The sequence below is a fragment of the Opisthocomus hoazin genome, chromosome 4 (genome assembly GCF_030867145.1).
Source record: "Opisthocomus hoazin isolate bOpiHoa1 chromosome 4, bOpiHoa1.hap1, whole genome shotgun sequence".
NCBI classification, from domain to species: domain Eukaryota; kingdom Metazoa; phylum Chordata; class Aves; order Opisthocomiformes; family Opisthocomidae; genus Opisthocomus; species Opisthocomus hoazin.
Genome location: NC_134417.1, coordinates 69,989,018 through 70,009,703, shown reverse-complemented (window position 1 = coordinate 70,009,703; position 20,686 = coordinate 69,989,018).

Sequence of the window (20,686 nt, the reverse complement as noted above, 5' to 3'; positions counted from 1 at the left end):
TTTTCATCTGCAGCAGTTTTCATGAATAAATTACCTAAAAAAAAAAAAGTGAATTTGTGAAAAGGTCTTTTTTTGCCCTGTAATTATCTCATAGAATTTAATCGAGGAAGGTACTGACTAAAATGCTTAATGCAATGAAGTAGAAAATGTTTAACTTCTGCTCATTTTTAAAACAATCTGTTTTCTGATACTTACAATAACGATGAGGTGCATTTTTAATATACCTTGTATTGTCCATGCTTGAATATCCTTTCTCTGACAGGACCATTATTCTACCGAAAACTAGCAGAATGAGTTTTTTTCACTTGTAAAAAATTAAATTGCCGCTCTCTAGCTCCTATACCAAAGGAAAAGGCCCTAGAATTTATCACTTTTTAAACAATAGACCTCTGCCGGATTTGAAATTAAAAATAAACCACCCCTGTGATTTTCTGTCACGTAAATTTTTATTTGGCACTTCAAAGGCTGGCTACATAACTTGCATATTTTGAAAACTACCTGGTTAAAAGATACCTCTTTGTGTTACAATAAGTGCTTAGCAAAGTGAAGGTTGTACTAGCAGTTCTGTTACAACAAAGTATTTTCAGAAGGCTGCAAATTAAGTTTCCTGTATTTTTAAGTGTGAGAATGCAAAATGTAACACTCATAATTAATGTCTTTTAAAAGCTGAGACTCATTTAGTCGTTTTTTTTTTCATGTAGGTGGCATTACTGAAATCATCTTCAGATGCTGTTATGTTCTACCTTCAGATTGAATTTTGCCATGTAACTCTGCAATGTGACATCATCCTTCAACATTTTCTGGAAGAGTTCATTGGTTGTTGTGGTGACAGTCAATTTCTTTTTCCCTCCAGACAACGATCATTACAACTACCTTCTCTGAGCTCCTTCATTCCAGGAGGATTTTGCATTGAACAAGGATCAATAGAAAGCTGTAACTAAGTTATAGTTGCTATTACCTACATGCTCTTTCACAAGCCATTTAACTGGCAGTATCAGAAGGCAGTCCTTCATAGAGTCTGGCTCACCTGGGATTTAGTCCACCCAATCTACATTTGGATTTTTTTAGCTACTGCCTAATTACAAAGACTGCAAGCTGAAGGCAGGATAACCCAAACAGGATCAGTTTTCCTATGGTATAGCGCTACTTGTGTGACTTCAAGACAGAAAATGAGAATTCTTCAACATCGTCTAAGTTTGGTGCTGTAGAGAGGATTTCACTGGCTTGTTAACATCTGTAATGATTAATGGAGATATTCAAAACTCGCCTGGACAAGGTCCTGTGCAGCCTGCTCTAGGTGACCCTGCTTCGTCAGGGGGGTTGGACCAGATCATCCACAGAGATCCCTTCCAACGCTGAACATTCTGTGATTCTGTGATTCTGTGAATTCATTGACTGCCTTGAAAGACGTGGACATTGGAAATAAATGTCTATAGAGCCTTAAACAAGAAAGCTTTATGGGGCTAGTCATAGGCCGTATTTTTACAAACCCAGCCTTCACACTTCTATGTGCACAATTCTGCCCTTGAAGTCGCTGCTGTGCAGTTATTATCACTAATCTGTGTTTATGCAAGTAATGCATGACCAGCAGCGCGCAAAGCTTGCATGCACCAGTAACTGCATCTGTAAAGTTGCTCATGCACCACTGTGAAATCTGTGGGAATCAAATGCACAGACTAACTGCTTCAGCCTCATTTTAAGTAAAAACTATGCAAAAATTTGTGTTTTAAGCACATATTAGCAATTTCATTTGAACTTTAATACAGTAACCTAGTCCACAGAACTGTTGCATGTATTCATTGGTTTTTAGTAATTAAGTGTAGTGCACAGTGACTTAATATCATCTGTCAAACCCAGTATAGTTGTTTATTCCATTATTCTCTATTCCCAGGAATCTTGCATTCTGTGAGGTGATGTGCAAGAACAGAATAAATAAAACTGCTCATTCTGAAGTTCCATGCATTTCTGCGTAACACAGCCACACAGAAGAAACTGCAAGAAAACAGTGATATCATGGTGAATGGCAATGATCTTGGCATACCAGCAACTTAATGTAAATAAAGCTATTTTCCTATGTGCTGTGACCAAGTTCAGAAAAGAGACTGGGATATATTCAGTAATGTCATTCCCTGGAAAGACAGTTGCTATGGTGGAGTGAGTGATCGTTTAAATAAAAACACAAAATTATTTTTTGGAAAAGCAGGTGGGCATAGTGATTTTTCTTTGGATGCAAAGTGTATTGACATATAAAGGCAAGTATGAAACTTCAGTAGGAAGAGAAGAAAAAGATTAAAGAAATATTGAAAAGTTTCATTTGGACTTTTTGGGTTATATTCAGAAGTAGATTTAAGACATATTCAGGAAACAGAAGTCTTTGTGCCCGGTAGTTATGGCACATACAACCCTTGTGTAGACCAAGTCTTTCTTCACTTCACCCAGTAGATAAATGCTCAAGGAGTCATTCTCTTTTTTTTCTTCCCCCCCCTCACCTTTGTCTAAGACAGTATTTAACTCTTCTGTCAAAATGCAAATGAGAAACTGCAAGACATCACACCCAGAATATCACATAGACTAGTGGCTAAGGCTTGTTGCCGCAATGGGATATGGAAAGGTGAAACCGATTTTCTGCATATGGTAGATACTTATATGCTGGAGGAGATTCACAGTCACTGAACTGCAGAGTCTGCTTTCACTGCTGAGTTTGTAAGTACTGTTTAAATTGCCTTGTCAACTTAGCCTTTTGCGTTATTAAAATGTCTAGTTGGGAACATATTTTCTTCAATTCAAAATTATTTCCTTCCATTTAAATGTGTTGGTTGTGGTTTGTTATCTATAAATTGCTTTGCATCAACCCTAAACTGAAATTAGTTGCCTTCTATTTGTCTCCCTCACTGAAAAGAACAACCAGCTCTTCTTAGAAGTCAACATCTGCATGCTGTTTCCCACCCATATGAGACATAAACAAGGTAATGATAATCCATGATGGCATGAGAAAGGAGTATTTAACCTGTGACAGAGCCTGGAGGGGGAGCAGTGGAGAAAAACGAAGAGCTAAAGCTCAGCAGGAAAAAATGGCCTTAATACCAGTGTTCCCAGAGGACGCGAGCAAGGCAAAAGGAAAGCCAGAGGAACGGCCATTGCGGTGATGAGAATCTGGGTGAGATGAGAGTTCAGTGGGTGAACAAGAAAGGCTGGGCCTCGTGATTATACACAGCGGGAGTGGTCCAGGTTTGCCTTCAGTCAGTGTGTGAGGAACATGGGAAAGTTTCAAGCACCCATTTGCATGTGGGAAAGAGAAAGGATCTGTTTTCCCTTTCCTATGTTCATAGGTTGCTCTTGCATCCTATTTAGCTCCGCTGTACAGAAAAATACCAGTGAGTGGAGATTTACGGAAGCCGCACTGACAGTTTCTGGCCTGTTCTTTTTCTGTGAGGTTGTGAGTGGCTTTGGTTAGAGGCCTGAGAGATGCTTGAATTTTCAAAGCTCTGCAAAATAAACGTACAGAGCTGGTAACAGCATTTGTAAATTAAAGATTACTTTAATCTTCAGTGACATATTCATGAAATATTGCTTTAGATTCTGCTTCAAGCTGCAGAGCCAACAGAGTTTATTTTGGAGACAAAAGCAATTTAAAAGAACTCATAGATTGCTTTCGCTGCTAAAGAGTATAAATCATCCCTAACTAAATTTTGTGAGTAGAGTATGCTGAGGTATTTATATAACACATGCTTTCTGACATTTATTACAGAATGATCCTTTCCCATAGACTGCTAGTCACAAAAGGGGGATACGGGATGAATCATTAAGGGGTTGGTAATCTTTTTGCTGACATAAATGATATTAGTTAAGGATGAAAAAAATTAGGCTTTTTTTTTTTTTTTAGTATGGTACAGTGCTATCAGACAGCAACGCATTCAAATTCTGATGGCAAAGATACTGTAAACATGTGAAAATGTAGCTTGATGTGGCAGATGCTGTTGCTAAATATGTATTTACTAAGATACAGAAGAAATCTCTTGCCTAAGTTAAATGCCTAGCAATGAATCTTGCCCCAAATTCTTCATAAGTCAACAGTTTTTGAATGCATAGTCTCAGCAAAATGCTATTTCCAGTCCCAGTCTTTTGTGGACATGCGTTTTCTAGGGTAGGATTACAATTTACACAACTGATTTTCCTGTCTCACGTAGAGAGAAACTGCACAAATTAATACAGGAAATGAAATATTTGTCACTAAGTAAAATATGCATGTGGCAAGTATCAATAGTATGCACCACTCTGCACATACCAAGAAACCTGTGAGTGAGCCTGTGCTGGAGACATGCACTGTTTTGCTTACAAGCTGTAGGAACCAGAGCCACCCTCCTATTTCGCGTCCAGGCTGCTGGGAGTGATTGTCAGGCGTGTCCCCCAGCCCTTGCTGCAGGCACTGCTCCGCTTCCCAATTTATCCCACTCATCCCAGAGACTCTGGAACAGCTTTCTGGAACAGGTGCACACCATCAGTGTCCTGTAGGGCCCATCTGTATCTGTCCATACGTTCTGGCTGGAGACAATATCTAACCTAGATTAGCTGCTGTCTGGGCTGAAGAAAGTTAGCAAACTCTAACAAGGTGTTAGCAAACAGTTCCTTTTATTTTATTAAACGTAATTACTTACCACATTCTTTCTTCTGATCCTCATTCTTTTAGGGTCAAAACAGAAAATGAAAAAATAGTAACTCCTTAAAAATTATATATTCTTATTCTCTCCAAATCGTGCCTAGTGCATGTCTCTGCAAATTGCCAGATGTGAGGGGAGAGAGTGGCTGCCATCCATGAGCCCTACCTTATTTCTGTTTATGCAAATGAGTAGGCAAATCAAGATGGTTTTGGAGAGAGAACTGAGCAAAGTCATTTCCAAAGCACAGCTGTTTCTCTAAGATGTGTACAAATCTGTACTGTCTCTTACAATGGTTAGAGAAGATTGAACTGCCCAGTCCACTAAGCCCAAATATTCAGGGTTCTTATTGTTTTCGAACTACAGGTTTAACCAGAGAGCACTACTTGCTCTCCAGTTAAAACAGCATTTCCCCAGTTTTAGTCAAGATTGCCCTCAAACAGTAAAGCAACTAAAGAAGATTATGGTTCACTCCTCTGTTTACTTTCCAGTTTGCCAGCTCTCATGCTTTTACCATGAGATTTTGTGACCTGGTGTTCTCTTTCGTCTCTGCCATGAAGCTTCCTTGATTTCGGGGGGGTCTGTTCTTCCTAGTGACGTATAGAGTAAAGGAGTACATACTGCCCTGCCTCTGCCTTTGTACACGTGCAGGTTCCGTTATGTGTCCACTGTTCTTAGCAGTGGATAACAGCTCTCCAGTAGCCTTGGAGGTCCATAACATCTGTGTGTACAAGACAGATGAGGAAGCCTGGAGCTTTCACATATTATTTTTACTCATTAAATATTGTTTCATTTTCTTGCTTTACTTCCTTTCCTTGCTTTGTCACTGAGCTATGTGTTTTCTGCTTGGAGCTGGAATGGGCCACATGTAAACAAGAGATGTCTTGGAAGTCGTCCCTCTGGGAGGGCCTCCATTGCCTGCATGTGGCATGGCACAGTCAGGCTCCGAGCCTTGACTGGGGTGTGTATGTGTGACACTGTACTATGAATGGAAAATTGTAATTGACTATATGTACTATTAAGAGTCATCTAGTAATCTGCATGTTGCTAACTAAAAGTGCTAACAATCACCCAACACTGCACATCCGGACAATTCATCAGGGACTTCGGTTAAATTGAACACAGTTTTCAGTAGGAAATTCAGTCTTTTTTCAGTGCAGGCTATTCCCCTGCTGAATTTATTTCTTTATTCTGGACTCTCTCTGTTTAATGCCGTTCCTTTTCTGTGCAGGAGGAATCACACATAATGCTTCTGCCCTTGATTTTGCAGTTTTGCATAGCACATACAAAAGCCACCTTAATCACATTAATATTCATATTCGTATTTTGTACCTGACAGAATTGAAGAAAATAGACTGCAGAGTTATTAGGTTACCTTTGAGATTTCTAATTCTTCAGTTTAACGACTGGTTGAGTATGTGTAGAAACTCGAATGGTGTGCTGTAAAAAAAAAAGCAATCTAAAGTCCTACCACAATTACAGGGTAAAAAACCCTCTTGTGATACTGCTAACATTGCACACGAGTTCTTCAGGCAGAGGGCTTCCTGACGTTGCTCGCTAATTTAAACCAGGATGGTGTCTCATAATTCAATAAGGCAGAACTATTTCTGCAACAGAACTGCTTCCATTTCAGGAAAAAAAAACCCACCACCCTCTACGGCTCTCATCTTTATTAGTACACTGCCTCTTAAATCCTCAAAATACTCCTGCACACTGTAAGCAACCACTTAATTTTAAAAGCTCATTATAAAGTGCAAATAAATCCATATCCACTGCATAATGATACTTTATCGTCAATTTGAGCGAAGCAGAAATCTAATTTTTGCAATCAAACAGTTGTTGAGCTGCCTAACACAGCGGCATCCTCTTCTTGGTAAGGGCTTTGGTCATCTTGGTATTCAACATTATAGCGTTAAGGCTTAGCATATATCACAAAGAAAAATTGTAGTAATACACAGTTGCTTTTGTGCTAAAATATTTCTTTAACCAGCACGAAAATTATATAAGCCTTAGAAACAATCTTGCCCTGTGTTCTTGGAACAGTATTTAATGTATTTTTGTCAAAGGAGTTGCACAAATGCTAATTGTATTAAGATTTTCAAAAATCAGTCTTCAAAGGGTGCCTTGGGATTCGTTTATTTGCAGTAGGTGAGCTGGGGAGGTCCTGGACACCTTCCCTTGGAGCGTATGTGCAGCTTATCAAAGCAGTCACTCACACGTAGCACGATTCCGTGGGGTCAGTGCTGGGAGGTCTGCACATTGCTTTTCTAGCTGCTATCAGCTGTAGCTCTGGGACACAATGGTCTCTAAATGTGTTCTGCGTTTTTCCTCTGTAAACCTGTGCTCTTTGGGTCTCATGTGGCTTGTTCAGTAAATAATTTTAAAATCAGGCTTTAGATTTCAGACCCAGAATTCTAAGTAACAAACTTTCAAAGAGTTTACTGAATCAAAATAAAAATCTTTCTTATCCTACTTAAGTGAAAAATAATGCCATGTCTTTTTTAGTGGTGCGTCAGAGTAACGGGATAATACCTGTATACTATTCTTTCAGAGCAGCGGTAAAGAAAAGGTTTTAAAACTATGTGCAGATGAAGGCATAAATCCCTTGACCTTTAAAAACATCAGTGACATGATATTTTAAACTGTGTCTCAATTTAGTACAAATGTGTACCAATAATAAAAAAGAAATCAATAAAAAGACCTACAGGATCTATAATTCCATTTTGGATTACAGTTGGTGAAATAACTTGAGTTTGCCAACATACTACAAACATTTGGGTTGAACATCACAAATACTTTCAGAAAAAAAGGGGATATCTAGTTAAAAAAACAACAAATGTGTAATACATGATTTAATCTTGACCATTCCCAAGCAAAATGATCTGTTTTGCTTTGGACAAAATTAATTTTAAAAAAGATTAAATGTCCCCAAAGAAATGAAACATTTTGTTCAGTTCAAAATTAAAGTTTAAATATCACATCAAAAATCAATTTATAGATAGGCTGCTACTCCAATTTTCTACCTAGTATTTTTCACTTTCCTGAAAGCGGACCAATGTTGAAAAATGCATAAAAATGGGGAAGAATGTTCGGATTTAGCTCACTTCTTCAGTTATCAAAACCATAATTATGTAACTTGTGATGTTTGATGATCACCTGTGGTTGCTAGGAGCTGCAATTTATATGAATTTGGGAAGGTTTTGGTGGCGAAGGGGACGCTGTGCGTTTTTTTCCAGAGAGGAGAAACTTGTGTAACTCCAGAAAAACTGCTGATGCAGGAAGCTTAGCAAGTTTCAAGGAAGTGAATGCGTATTTATGTGGAATAGAAGAACATTCATATTTGCATTAGGTAGGATATAAATAAATCTGAAGGTCTTGTCTTCCCCTAGTTGTACAGCATTTTAACTTTATCAGTAGAATTTAAGTAATATAACCCTCAATTTAGATTGCATGATAATCTGGGTGTAAAAAATACTCAGTATCTATTTCATGGGAATAATCAAACTCATAGTTGTCTCCTTCTCAACTATGTACCTGTGCCGCTGCATACGGTTATATAATTTATTATTCTCAAGCAACAGTGGATGAGCAAGCTACTTGCCACCTCTGTAACTGATCACGTATTTTCTCAGAATATCCAGTTTCAGAATACAAAAGTATTAAATTATTTCAGGTCATGATATTGACAGAGTCACAGTCACAAAAACCCCAAGATTTGTCTCCAAATCAGCTGGGTCTTTTTATGAAGACCCTAATAATAGTTGCAGGAGCTTTATCACAAAGCATGTTCCTCCTGAGCTATGCGGCTTCTTCGGGGGCGGACTTCTTGAGCCTGTTTGACAGTTCAGGGATGAGGGACATCTGTATAAACCAAGAATAGGCTTGGGGAGAAGGAGTGGTTGTGTTCAGCACCTGAATAACTGGCATCCTTGTCTTTGCCACAGATTTCCTCTGATACAAAATGCGTCCCGCTTCACTGCTATAAATCCATTTATGTGCTATCAGTTTCAGATGAGGAACCGTAGCAAACATTTGCATATCAGAGATCAGTGTTATGTTTTGTGCTTTCTCCTAAACAACATAAAAAGACCTCTGCCAGTTACTTTCTGAAAAAATGTAGTGCGTAAAAATCAGCTACAATGAAGAATGGCCTTTTGTAATTACGCAATTATATGGCCTATAACGTTTGTCTATTTTTAATATACATTATCTTGCTGTTAACTATGATTTGCAATTCTAAAGAGAGACTAGAAGCATTTGGATGTAAACTTTTCTGGCTAAGTTTGTCTGGTTACTTTTTGGAAGCATGTTTGAAATCAATAAATGCAGATTCAGCCTCACTGAGTTATTTTACAAATATTTGTAGATTGAAAAATTATTCAATGGGTCAGAACATATTTTGATGTGAAATGTTTTGTTGTGATAGCCATGAAGTCTACAGAATTTCATTTAGAAACTCATTTAAAATAAATCTTTCCTGAGTTTGTGTCTTTTCTGGGATTTTTTGGTATTAGGAGAAATTAAACCAAATTGTTTATGGTATGTGGTAAATAACAATCTTGATCCGCTACAATCTGTCATTGTGAATAGTAGATGCATTAAAACTGAAATCCCTGATAAATTTTTACTTCTTTATTCTCTAACCATGTGAGTTTTGTCTACCACATATCTCTAGCAATTTACCTTACATTTTGAAGAATGAATTGAAAATGAGTGATAATGTGGATCCTGTAGGAGCTCTATAATGAGATATTAAATATAATTTCAATCTAGTAAGTATACTTGTTTTCTGAAGACCTTCAGCACTCACTGTTTTCTCATGTACAATGAGAACTATTTTAAGAACTCCGGATTTAATTCATGATCACTTGTGAAGACATACAGTAATTGTTCTGCCTTCAGACAACGGTTATACAGTTCCTCCTCACGCTCTTCTTGTTCCTTTGGCTTTCTTGCAATGGAATTATAATTTATTTTACATCAGGGGGATATCTACATGTTTTCAGATCTTGAATTTTAACACATTTAAATTAATCTGACTAAATCCAAGGAAACTGTAGTCACATGAACTGTGCAACCAGTAAATCAGGGGGTGTGGTTGGTCTGAGCAGGAAAGTTGTGATGTGCAGATGAAGTCAGTATTTGTAAAGAGGGACCTAGGGAGAGTGTTTCTGCATGGCTTAGGGCACATCTAAAAAGATTCACTTCTCTGTATTGTACTTTTTCAATGCAAACATAGTTTCACTGATCAAAAATATCCAGCTGGTACAAAACTATTAAAATTTAGGTCTTCATAGTGCTCTCCTTTCTGATTGTTTCCATTTCTGTCTCATTGTAATGTAACCTGGGCCAACCAATTTCACTTCTGTTTCAAATTCTCCTTAAAACAGCAAAATAACGACCAGGAGAGAAGAGGTAAGGGAAAAGTAGTACAGCAGAAGAAAACGTTTAACCTTTTCCCTTTGAAGTTTTAAATAAAAGAAGAAAACACAGGACAAAAAACATCTCCATGCAGACTCATAAGACAAAGCTTTTTGAGGAGAGGGACAGCTCATCTCCATGATCTGCTGGGCTTGTGCAGAAAGCCCAAGTGAAGGCTCCCATATTTGTCTCTGCTTCAGTAACATTTATCACAAGCCAGTGAACTGTACTGTAATCATGACTTAATAAGAGGTTTCAAAGCCTTTTGATGGCAAACATCATCCTGGATCTTCTGATGGAGGTCAGAGTGAATGGCTGTAAGAACAATCAGACCTGTATTTATTACAGATAAAAACGTCCTTTATCACCTCTTTTGGTTGGTACCAAGCTCCAGAAGGCTCAATTTAGGGAAATATTTCAGAATAATACATCCAAAAAGGTGGCACCCATCTGACTCCAGCAACCATTACTTTTGTATGTTTTTTGGAGAACTTGCATTATCAGCCTTCTCCACTTCCAACAGATATGCGATTCAGAAAAGTATTTGCAGCACTGGGTAATTCAAATACAAATTTGAAGCTGCTGCATTTTGAAATAATGCTAGTTCACAGACGGTTGGCTATGTCATATACAGTTTGCTTACAACAAATTAATAAAATAATATGGCACAGTTGCACACATTTGTTTTGATTACTTTCTTAAATACGTCCATAAAATTTTACAGTGCCCGTTGTACAACACCCACCATTTTCCTGATTTCTTAATGAATGATTCTGAGTTACAGCACCTCCATCTTGTGGTAAACTTGAGAAATAGATCTTCCTTAATGCTATCTGCCAAAAAAGTACCTCTGAAAAAATTATGATAAAAGAGATCTATCCAGAATTGAACTTGGCTTCAAGTCCTTCAGGGAATTTGTTTTAGTGTGATTTCTCTCTGCCTCCAGTTCACACTTGTTAGCTGGGACAGTCCTTTCTGTCCATGCAGAAACCTGATTTCTTAAAGGCTGGCAGCAGGAGGAATCTGTCTTCCCTTAAAGAGTCAGGGACATATTATGCTTCGATGAAATGAGACCTAGGGCTATCAATGAATAGCAGTGTTTAGGCACTGAGAATCTCAAAGGTTTACAAATACCTGTCACAAGGGCAGCTTTCCATTATCACCATCCCAATGCAATTGTAAAGTTTTTTTCTTGAAGCTAGAACATCAAAGCAGAAGTTTTCCACTGCCATGGTTGACTATGGGCATGAATACACATGTGTGTGTGTGTCTGTCTTTTGGGTTTAAAATTTAATATTACAATTTGGACAAATTGAATCTGAAAAGATTAATGTTTTTCAAGCTCAAGAAAGAATCCTGCAAGACTGGTACTGTCAAAAACCTAGCTGATGGCTGCTCCCTGTTTGCACTCTTAGTAGCCACCGAGCATAGCTCAGACACCTACACAAGTCTATCAGATGAAAGTCTAATTTCAAAGTACATTAATTTTTCTTCTTTGTTTCCATTGTTCTTTTCTGGTTTACTAGCCCGGAGATGCTGTGTACTGTGAATTCAGAAAGTGAGACATTTAGCAGGCAAGTCAGGTAGATGCTAAATACAAAGTTCCTCACACTTTCTACGCTGATATTGCAGCAGTGCTCTCTTTTACAGGACAGGTTTAGACAATTAACATCATCGTACCCAGCTCTCTCACCCTTTGCTTGTGTCCAGTGTGCCACAGTTCTGTAACTGTCTTGGATTTACTCCTGTATATTCAATTCTTGTTTATTCTGGGGAGCTCAAAACTGGACACAATACTCGGGTGTAGTCTCTCAAACACAGAGTAGAAAGAGATAATAAAATCCATTGACCTGCTGCCTATAATCTTGCTAGGAGAGAAGTGTGCTGTTAGCCTTCGCTGCCACAGGGACACACTGCTAACTTAATTCAGCTTTCCTCACTAGGACCCTCAGGTCCTTTCCTGGCAAGCTCCTTTTCAGCCTGTTGGTGTCCAGGCTGTTCTGTTGCATGGGGTTTACTGTGTCCTGGCTGTGGAAGGTTGTTTTTGTTGCTGTTGAACTTCACGGGATTTCTGTCAGCTCATTTTTCCAGTCTGTCAAAGCCACGTAGAATGGCAATTCTGCCTAGGATTTAAATAAGGAGTAGCACATCATCTGGACTGGCAGTTATAACTGCATTGTAATTTAAGGACATAAAAACTTCTGTGCTGAGCTGTCCAATATCTTCTCTCTGACAATGGTCATCAGAGAAATGTACCATAAACCAAGAAAATTTGAACCGTCCTTGCTCTCCTATGAGCTACTACTCCAGCAGTTCAGTAGTTTAGGGACTTCTTAACTCTGAAGGTGCATTTCGACCTTTCTCTTCAACAACAGGACCGGAATCTAGTCCATTTATGATTTTTGCTGACAAACCTCCTGTAGCAATTAATTCATAAGCAGATGATGGAAAAGGCAATGAAACTGTTTGTTTGTTTGTTTAGAACTTGCTTCCTCTTAATGTTTTTGTTCTACTTCTTGCACATTGAGAAACTGGAAAGAGTAATTCATAGCTCAGCTTGTGCACCACCCCTGCTTCTCTAGTCCCATTTCACCTTTGAAATGTTTTCTGTTTTGTTCTTCAATGCTTTCCTAGAAGTTTCTAACATTTGACTGGCGTTTTTGACTGTTGCTGAGCAATGAGTTGGCATTTTTGGATAACCCTGTCCAGGAACTTTAACATTTCTTCTGTGAGTGGCTATAAGTAATTAACCAACACGGTGGATGTGCAGTTTGAGTTATTTTTCCCATACATGACAAATTAGGTTTATTGACATTGAGTTTCATTTGCAATCTTACTGTCCTTTCACCTGTATGATCCTCCCACAGCTCTCTGCATCCAGCTCTTCTTTTAGACTATTTTGAGCAATCCCGTAAGAGTATGCCACAGCAAAGCCTTTACAGGAAAAAAAGGAACTGACTGAAACTCCCTTAATTCAAAATCATAAACTGAAAATATTTTCATCCTTAAATGTAGCTTCCTATCCATAGCTGCATGCCATGGTCCCCTTTTATACAGCTCCTGTTTGAGTCTCGGGGTCTTGGGGTGATAGAACACAAAACACAGCATTATAATTGTCACATACCCTTTCTATATTTCTGAAAGATGAAAGCTTCTTGCTTACATGGATTCAGCATGGTTCCAGCAACTGTTACTGGCTTTGGGTACTTCTGTGTCATCCACACACGTATATGCTCTCGTAACGCAGCAGCAACTTCCAAAGCTACACAGACTTGTAAGTCGTCTAATGTAAATCCACGTATCCATGGCTACTCCTGCAGTCATGGGTGGCTGGAGAAGAGAAGCTCCTGTCTACATGTCTTTCTGCAGTTCTAAATTCCTGGTACCACCACATTTTTGTGCTAAGTCCTCCTCAACTGAACTGACTTGAAATTCAGTTTGTGCCCCTGGAGTGGCTCTCAACAACGACCAGAACACTTCAACAAGGAAGCTGATAATCTTTATTAAGCATGAGATAATGTGAAATCCAGAAAAGAAGAATGTTCCACAAATTGTTTCAGCCACATTCCTAGCTAGACAGGATGCAAGCATTTTCCTGGATTAGCAACAGCAACAGATCTTAAAGTACCTCTAGGAATCAGTGGGTGTCTTGCCTTTGTCAGCCGTGGCCGTGGCTTTTGATGCATTATCAAAAAACCTCAGACTCTGGAGGAAATGGATTAAATGTGGTAGCTGGATTAGGACTTTCTGTCATTCAAAAATCACTGTAGCATAAGGACACTTTGGACAAGGACACTCTATAAGCACTTAGAGACGTGAAAAGCACATAAGTTGAGGAGAAAATTGGTGTGTTTGTTATTTGGGATTAATGTTTACAGGTTTGCAGGAAGTATTGACTCAGCTTTCATAATACCAATTTCTTTAGCTCTGTGCTGAAAACAAAAGTGTCGTTGCAGGAACCTGTTACTTAATGTTGGAGTTCAAACTAGCTGCAGAACTACTTCCCCCCAGGATTTCCAGTTTAGCATAATGTTATATACACATGTATACGTAAAAATGTTTTATATATATATATATAAAATGTTATTTGTACATGTACATATGTGAACAATCCCGCTCAAAAGAATAGTTGAAGCAAAGCAAAGGGCAAAATGTATGTGTGTGGAATTAAACATTTAGAGAATCTCAAAGAGACTAGCTTAGTTTTTCAATTCCTTTCATTTCAACAGGACATACAGAACAACAGAAAACAGAAACTATCGATCATAAAATTTAATGGTCATACTGTAGTACTTTGTACTTTCTATATGGAGTCCTTTTGCATTTATTACTTCAGATTAGCACTTCAAAATGAAATGTAAACAGCTAATATCTCTAGCTGGTTTTATGCCTGTGTACCATTTGGAAATAAGAAATTAAAAAATTACACATCTTTGCCTGCAAACACTGAGCGAACTCCAATGACTGGATTTCACTGTCTGTCCATTCGTTTCTGTTATCTACAGTCAAAAAGTTTCAGTCAATGCTGAGGCAAAAAAAAAAGAGTGATGATAAAATAAGAATGAATTTGCATGTTATCTCTACTCCTCTATTTAAAGTTAATTTCCCTAGAATCAGTTTGTTGTATGCATAAATCCTTTGTGAATTTTGCATATCCTTCACAAAATGCTGGCATGTTTTCAGGAAAATTGTATACCTCATTCAAAAAAAAAATTATAGCCGATCTGTATAGGTTTGACAAAGTATTTTATTCCCTTCCTTTTTCACCTCAGGTTCAATGCCTCTTGCATTTTTAATAAAAAAAAAATTAATACCAGCATTACTTCTTCAAATATTCCTTAATCTAACATTCTGCATATGAAATATATTTTCTCTTACAGAAGTTGGAGTCTACTATGGGGCATTAACAAGTAGTATGCAACATCTTGTCTTGAATTAATTCATGTTTAAGCTCTGGTTTTGCATAAATTATATACAGAAACCATACACCACCAGATCTTGGGAGTGTTCAGTATCTGGAATTGACATGGAGGTCGATTAATGTTCTAACATTTCTGTCTGCCTGAGAGAAGGATCAGGCCATCAGTCTGGAAAACCTTTATCTCTTATTGTTGCACTTTATGTTGCATTTTGTATTTTACCTCTAGGTTTACACATGTGTTTATCTTATACTTCGGTCTCAAAATCACAAGGTGCAAAGGGAAGTGCATTGGTGAGGATCCTGGGAGGAAAAGCAAAAACATTGATTGCTTTCTCTCATTTACCCAAAAAGGCAATGCTTTTGCTATTATTCAGCAGTCTTTGGCTTGCTTCCCCCTTATAGTTGTATCTGTTTCTCATTGTTAAAGAATTCCTCATCCAAGCTAGTCTATTATTCCTGGAATTTGTAGAAAGGTTAGCGAGTCTCTAGAGTTGTGATTACTTTTTCTAGCTGACATTTATTGATCTCATTACCTTCATGCTCATATTTCAAAAACTTTTTTTTTACATTTTGTTACCATTTCAAAGATGACAGAAATGCTGTAGTGTTCACTGTATTAGAACCATATGTAATTAAAATTTGTACTCTGTGTTTCATCAGAAATTCACTGTCAAAACCTCAGCATGTGTTGTTTACAAATTAGATTGTTATAAATAGAACACAAAATGACTGCAAAAAGAGAGATGGAATTTACATTTGAAACAAACATCTATTTTACTTCTGCATAGAAAATTGACATTTTTGGCCATAAGCAAGTTGCTACAATACCATACATCGTATGAAATCAGATGAAATCCACACCTGCACAGAAGCCAGCAAGCCTATGAACCATTTAAGCACATTTTAGAAAATACCAAGGCAGGGGTAGGAGCTGTGTGATTCTTTTGCTAGCTTTTTATTTGTGAGTAAATTTCACTTTTGGTTTTATTGCGTATTTCCTTCTTCTATTATTAATTATCACTGAAATTTAAGTCATTACAACTGCATTCTCAATTACAATAGCATTCTCAATTGGTATTCTCAATTTTATTGATGGTACAAGGAATTTTTGCAGTGACTTGAATGGAATTTACAAAATGCTTGAAGTGTTTTAACCTATTAAGGAACAAAAATAAGCCATAATGCACTCTGAAAACTCATAGTGTACTTGTCTATTTTGAGAGAAATTATGTAGGTGGCAGTCTTAAAAAGAACTATTGTTTCATAGACACCTCTTAATATGAAGGACTCCACATTCAGAAAAGGTCTGAATTCCAGAGGATACCAGCTGACAAATGCTGCTGTCAGTTTGAAATTTCTCCTGTGCCTTTCATATCTTTCTTTGTAAAGTCTTTTTAAAGGTTGTCTGCCAAAGAATTAATGTGGACAGACGATGAAATGCTGGCAACAGGATACCTACAGAACTAACAGGGTGATCTTGTGGTAGCGCATAATAAATACTTCCATGGAAACATGTAGGTCTGAGATAGCTTAGGTAGTACAGTGGTTTGATGGGCGTGAACATCTCAGACTCGAGTTCTGTACTGCTTTGCTGAAGATTGCTAAATCACCTCCCTGGTCATTGAGTTTCCTAAAAAAAAAACAACCCAACAAATTGTCCCTTCACTGAAGTGCATAAAGAGAAAAACAGCACAGGAAATAAATTGGTATAAGTGTTGGCATTTTAAGCATTTAAATAGGTATTTCTGTATTATTCCGTTAATATATGGACACCAGACACATTTTTATATATATAAAATAATATATGTATATATATTTCAATGAAAATATATACAGATATTTAAAATGCATTGTATTGCTGGCACTTTGACAGACTTTACATTCTTTCATTTCTTCTCAAGTTATACAAAAGAGTTGCTTTCTCCTTGTCATTTTCTATCTCGAGGAGCTTAGTGAACTACCATACTAAGTGGCCATACAGAAACTGTCTGTAATTACCTGTCATTTCTTTCTTAAGACCAGAGTATGTAGAGTTCTTGGATCATTGATCTTTATCCAGCTTGTGTGATATCTCAAGCATTTCCCTTCAACCCTGTCTTTTCCCAAGTTGAATTCTCATTAACTTTGTAAAAGGTAACGTGACTTGTTTTCTGACAAACGTGACTTGAGGATCCTTTGTAAACTGTGCATGATCTTATGCCAATTAATAGGCCTCAAAGGCTGAAGATGTAGTCAGAGAAAAAAACAACATATACGTGCTGGCATTCTGTGGGTGCCTTATGGCAATGCTAGCGCAAGACAAAAAGGGTGATACGAGCTTGTCAAGCTGAAATTGTCTACATGTTGTGGTTTAACCGCAGCTGGCAACTAAGCACCACGCAGCTGCTTGTTCACTCCACAGTGGAATGGGGGAGAGAATAAGAAAGGTAAAAGTGAGAAAACTTGTGGGTTGGGATAAAGAGAGTTTAATAGGTAAAGTGAAAACCGTGCATGCAAACAAAGCAAAACAAGGAATTCATTCACCACTTCCCATTGGCAGGCAGGTGTTCAGCCGTCTCCAGGAGGGCTGGGCTTCACTACGTGTAACGGTTACTTAGGAAGACAAAAGCCATCCCTCTGAATGTCCCTCCTTCCTTCTTCTTCCCCAGCTTTTATTGCTGAGCATGACACCATATGGTACGGGATATCTCTTTGGTCAGCCGAGGTCAGCTGTCCCAGCTGTGTCCCCTCACAGCTTCTTGTGCACCCCCGGCCTACATGCTGGTGGGGTGGTCTGAGATGCAGAAAAGGCCTTGACTCTGTGGAAGCACTGCTCATCAGTAACAAAAACATCCCTGTGTTACCGTTTCCAGCACAAATCCAAAACATAGCCCCATACTAGCTACTGTGAAGAAAATTAACTCTATCCCAGCCCAAACCAGCACACTATGGAAGTCATGGTAGGTGTTGCGTGTTATTAGTACACAGCGAGCACAAGCATGTAAGTATGTTCTTTGAGGCGGTATAACATAAGCTACCACTGCGGATAATACCACGAGAAAGGAGATGCCTCACTCTGCCAGCGGAAAAATCTACATGGTGGAAGTTGCCTTGATCATTCCTTTGCAATGGGAGTGCTCTCCTGTTCCTAGACTGCTTCATTATGGTTGTCCTTGGAGCACTCCTTGAAACAAAAGAGTAGGAGTAGGAGAAGGGATTGGCAGCTGTGGTTATGTTGGTTATTGAAATTCATGTATCTGTGGCTGAAACATATGTCGACAGGCTCTCTGGCTATCTGTGAATATTGTGGCTATCTATGGACAGTCTAAGCAATATTTTCCTTCTCTTTGCTTTCTTTTAAAGTAATTTAAATATCTCCATTCTCCAGTTAATATTCAATTCTGGTTCCTAATAATAAAATGCAATAACTTTACTCACCTTTTAGATATTAAGGCCACTAGCACGTACAGTGCTAACCCCAGGAGATCAGCCTGGTGACCATCGACAAGCAATGCAAAACATGAATCAACTGTCTTGTGGATGTCCAGCAAGTAATTAAAGTTTTGGTGGGATTTAACAGTAAGAAAATGTAAGAAAAGTACAAGACTTGAAATGCAAACCATATTCTTCCTTCAGAAAGAAACTGATGTATTAAATATTCATGCAAACATAATAAATTGACATGTATACGAAAACACCACCACACATTTATCTCTTTCATATATTGTCTTCCTGAAAAAAAGGATTTGCTACTAAAATAGAATTCAAGCTCTGCTACATAATTTTCATATCAGTGGCTACTTGCCATTATTCTTTCTATGTCCATCCTAATTTAGGTAAGAAGAAACCAATGAATATTACTTCTGAATGGAAAATAGAAGATATCTTTATATCATTGGACACATACTCTGGAAATATTGAGCTTTTGTTAATACAGGATTAAAGTCCTGTTTGTATTACTGACCTATTAAGTGAATGGCATGTCCAGTAACCTTCTGAAAATAACAGAATTCTTTCATATTTTTAACTGATTATGAAATCAGCAGTCTTCCCCAATATCACTAGTAATACTTAGCATTCTCCTATATGACTGTTGTTAAACTATTGAGTAATTCTCACAATAACTCTGAAGGAGACATTAAACTGTCTTTTTTTAGCGATATGGAAAGTAATGCAGAGAGGTTGCTGAATGTCACATAAGAGATATACCGAAGAAAAGTTAGACTAATGATGAATTATTTGAATGAGATTCTTGTTCAACTATATGACTTTCTTAAAACCAGTGGAGCATGAACCTATAAGAAAAGAAGGTCATGATTTACCACCCTTCACCGATGTATACACACACCCTTCGGTTTGATCATCATGAAGACTGCTGTATGTGCTGGCTACACAATTAATACCAAGCTGTAGACTATAAAGTGATTATTCAGCACTTAGACATTCCAAAAAGCTCCATCCAAAGTAAAATGGTGTCATTGAATCTGCATGGACTCTCAAGTAGAATAACATAGTCATCAATGCTTCAAGTGTATAAACCTTGACAGACTCCAGTTTTGGGTAATAGAAAGCTGCTTACGTAAGTGATTCACAAGAGGGATGTAACTACTCTTTAGATAAAAAGAGACAGCCTGGAATTACAAATGTTTGAATAAGCAGTATTATGTTTACTGCAAATGCAATAAAAAAGGGAAGTACTAAAATAATCTAAATTAATTAATGAAATAAAGGCAGAGACAATGAAGCTTCTACTAATATTTACTTCAGGAAAAAAATGTAATTGGTGTCTTTTAAGATCCAGGAAAAAAACAGCAGAGAATTGAAGTTGCCATTTCACTGAAAGAAAAACAGTGAAGCTTTGTGCAGATCAGCTCACCTTGCATTCATACATTCACCAGGAACTGTAAATAAGAATCAAACTTTACAAAATGTTCCCCAAAATGTATGCTACCATGAGAACAACAAACCAAACATTCAGGGTAAAATTTATTCATGCGAACTACAGAAATCTGACTATTTCTAACATATGGTTCTAATTTACAAAGAATTATGACTCTTTTAGGATATTAGATAGTGTCTTCAGGTAAAATAATAGGGCAACTAAAGTTGTAAAAATATATTCAAGCTTCTGTAAGAGTTTGTTAACATACAAGGACAGTTGAAAGTTTCTAGAGAAACTCTGACTGTTGACCTCAAACACTGTCATTGGTTTCAGTGGGGCAGGACCTCACTTTTCAGTGAACCACAAGGAATCAGCTGTAGTTATGGACCACTAGAACGGAGCAGAGTTAGAGGCTGGGTGGATGGGTTAGAGGAACTGAGGGTGGGTGAAGCAGTTACAATCCGAAGAGCTGCATATATTGCCAGAACTTGATTTATAGCTTTAAAATCTCTGTTATGTCTGAAGATAACATGTACTGTAGAGCTGCACTAAGGCATTGATTGCTGTTACATGTCAGGAACCTCACCATGTGTTTTTACACCTGAAATCTCTTGCCAAGGTGTTGATCTCACTCAGTCCCGAGAGCAAGACTGTTTGTAAAACTCACATCAGTATTAGGGTATGTTCTTACTGTAGGGTTCACCTGGGTTCTTCTGCGTTGGAAAACATCTCATGTTAAACTAATTCAAGTGAGAATAGCCAGACTGTGAAACATCATTCAAGCTGTATGTCTACACACCCTCTGTTCTTTGATTGCTAAAGTAAAAT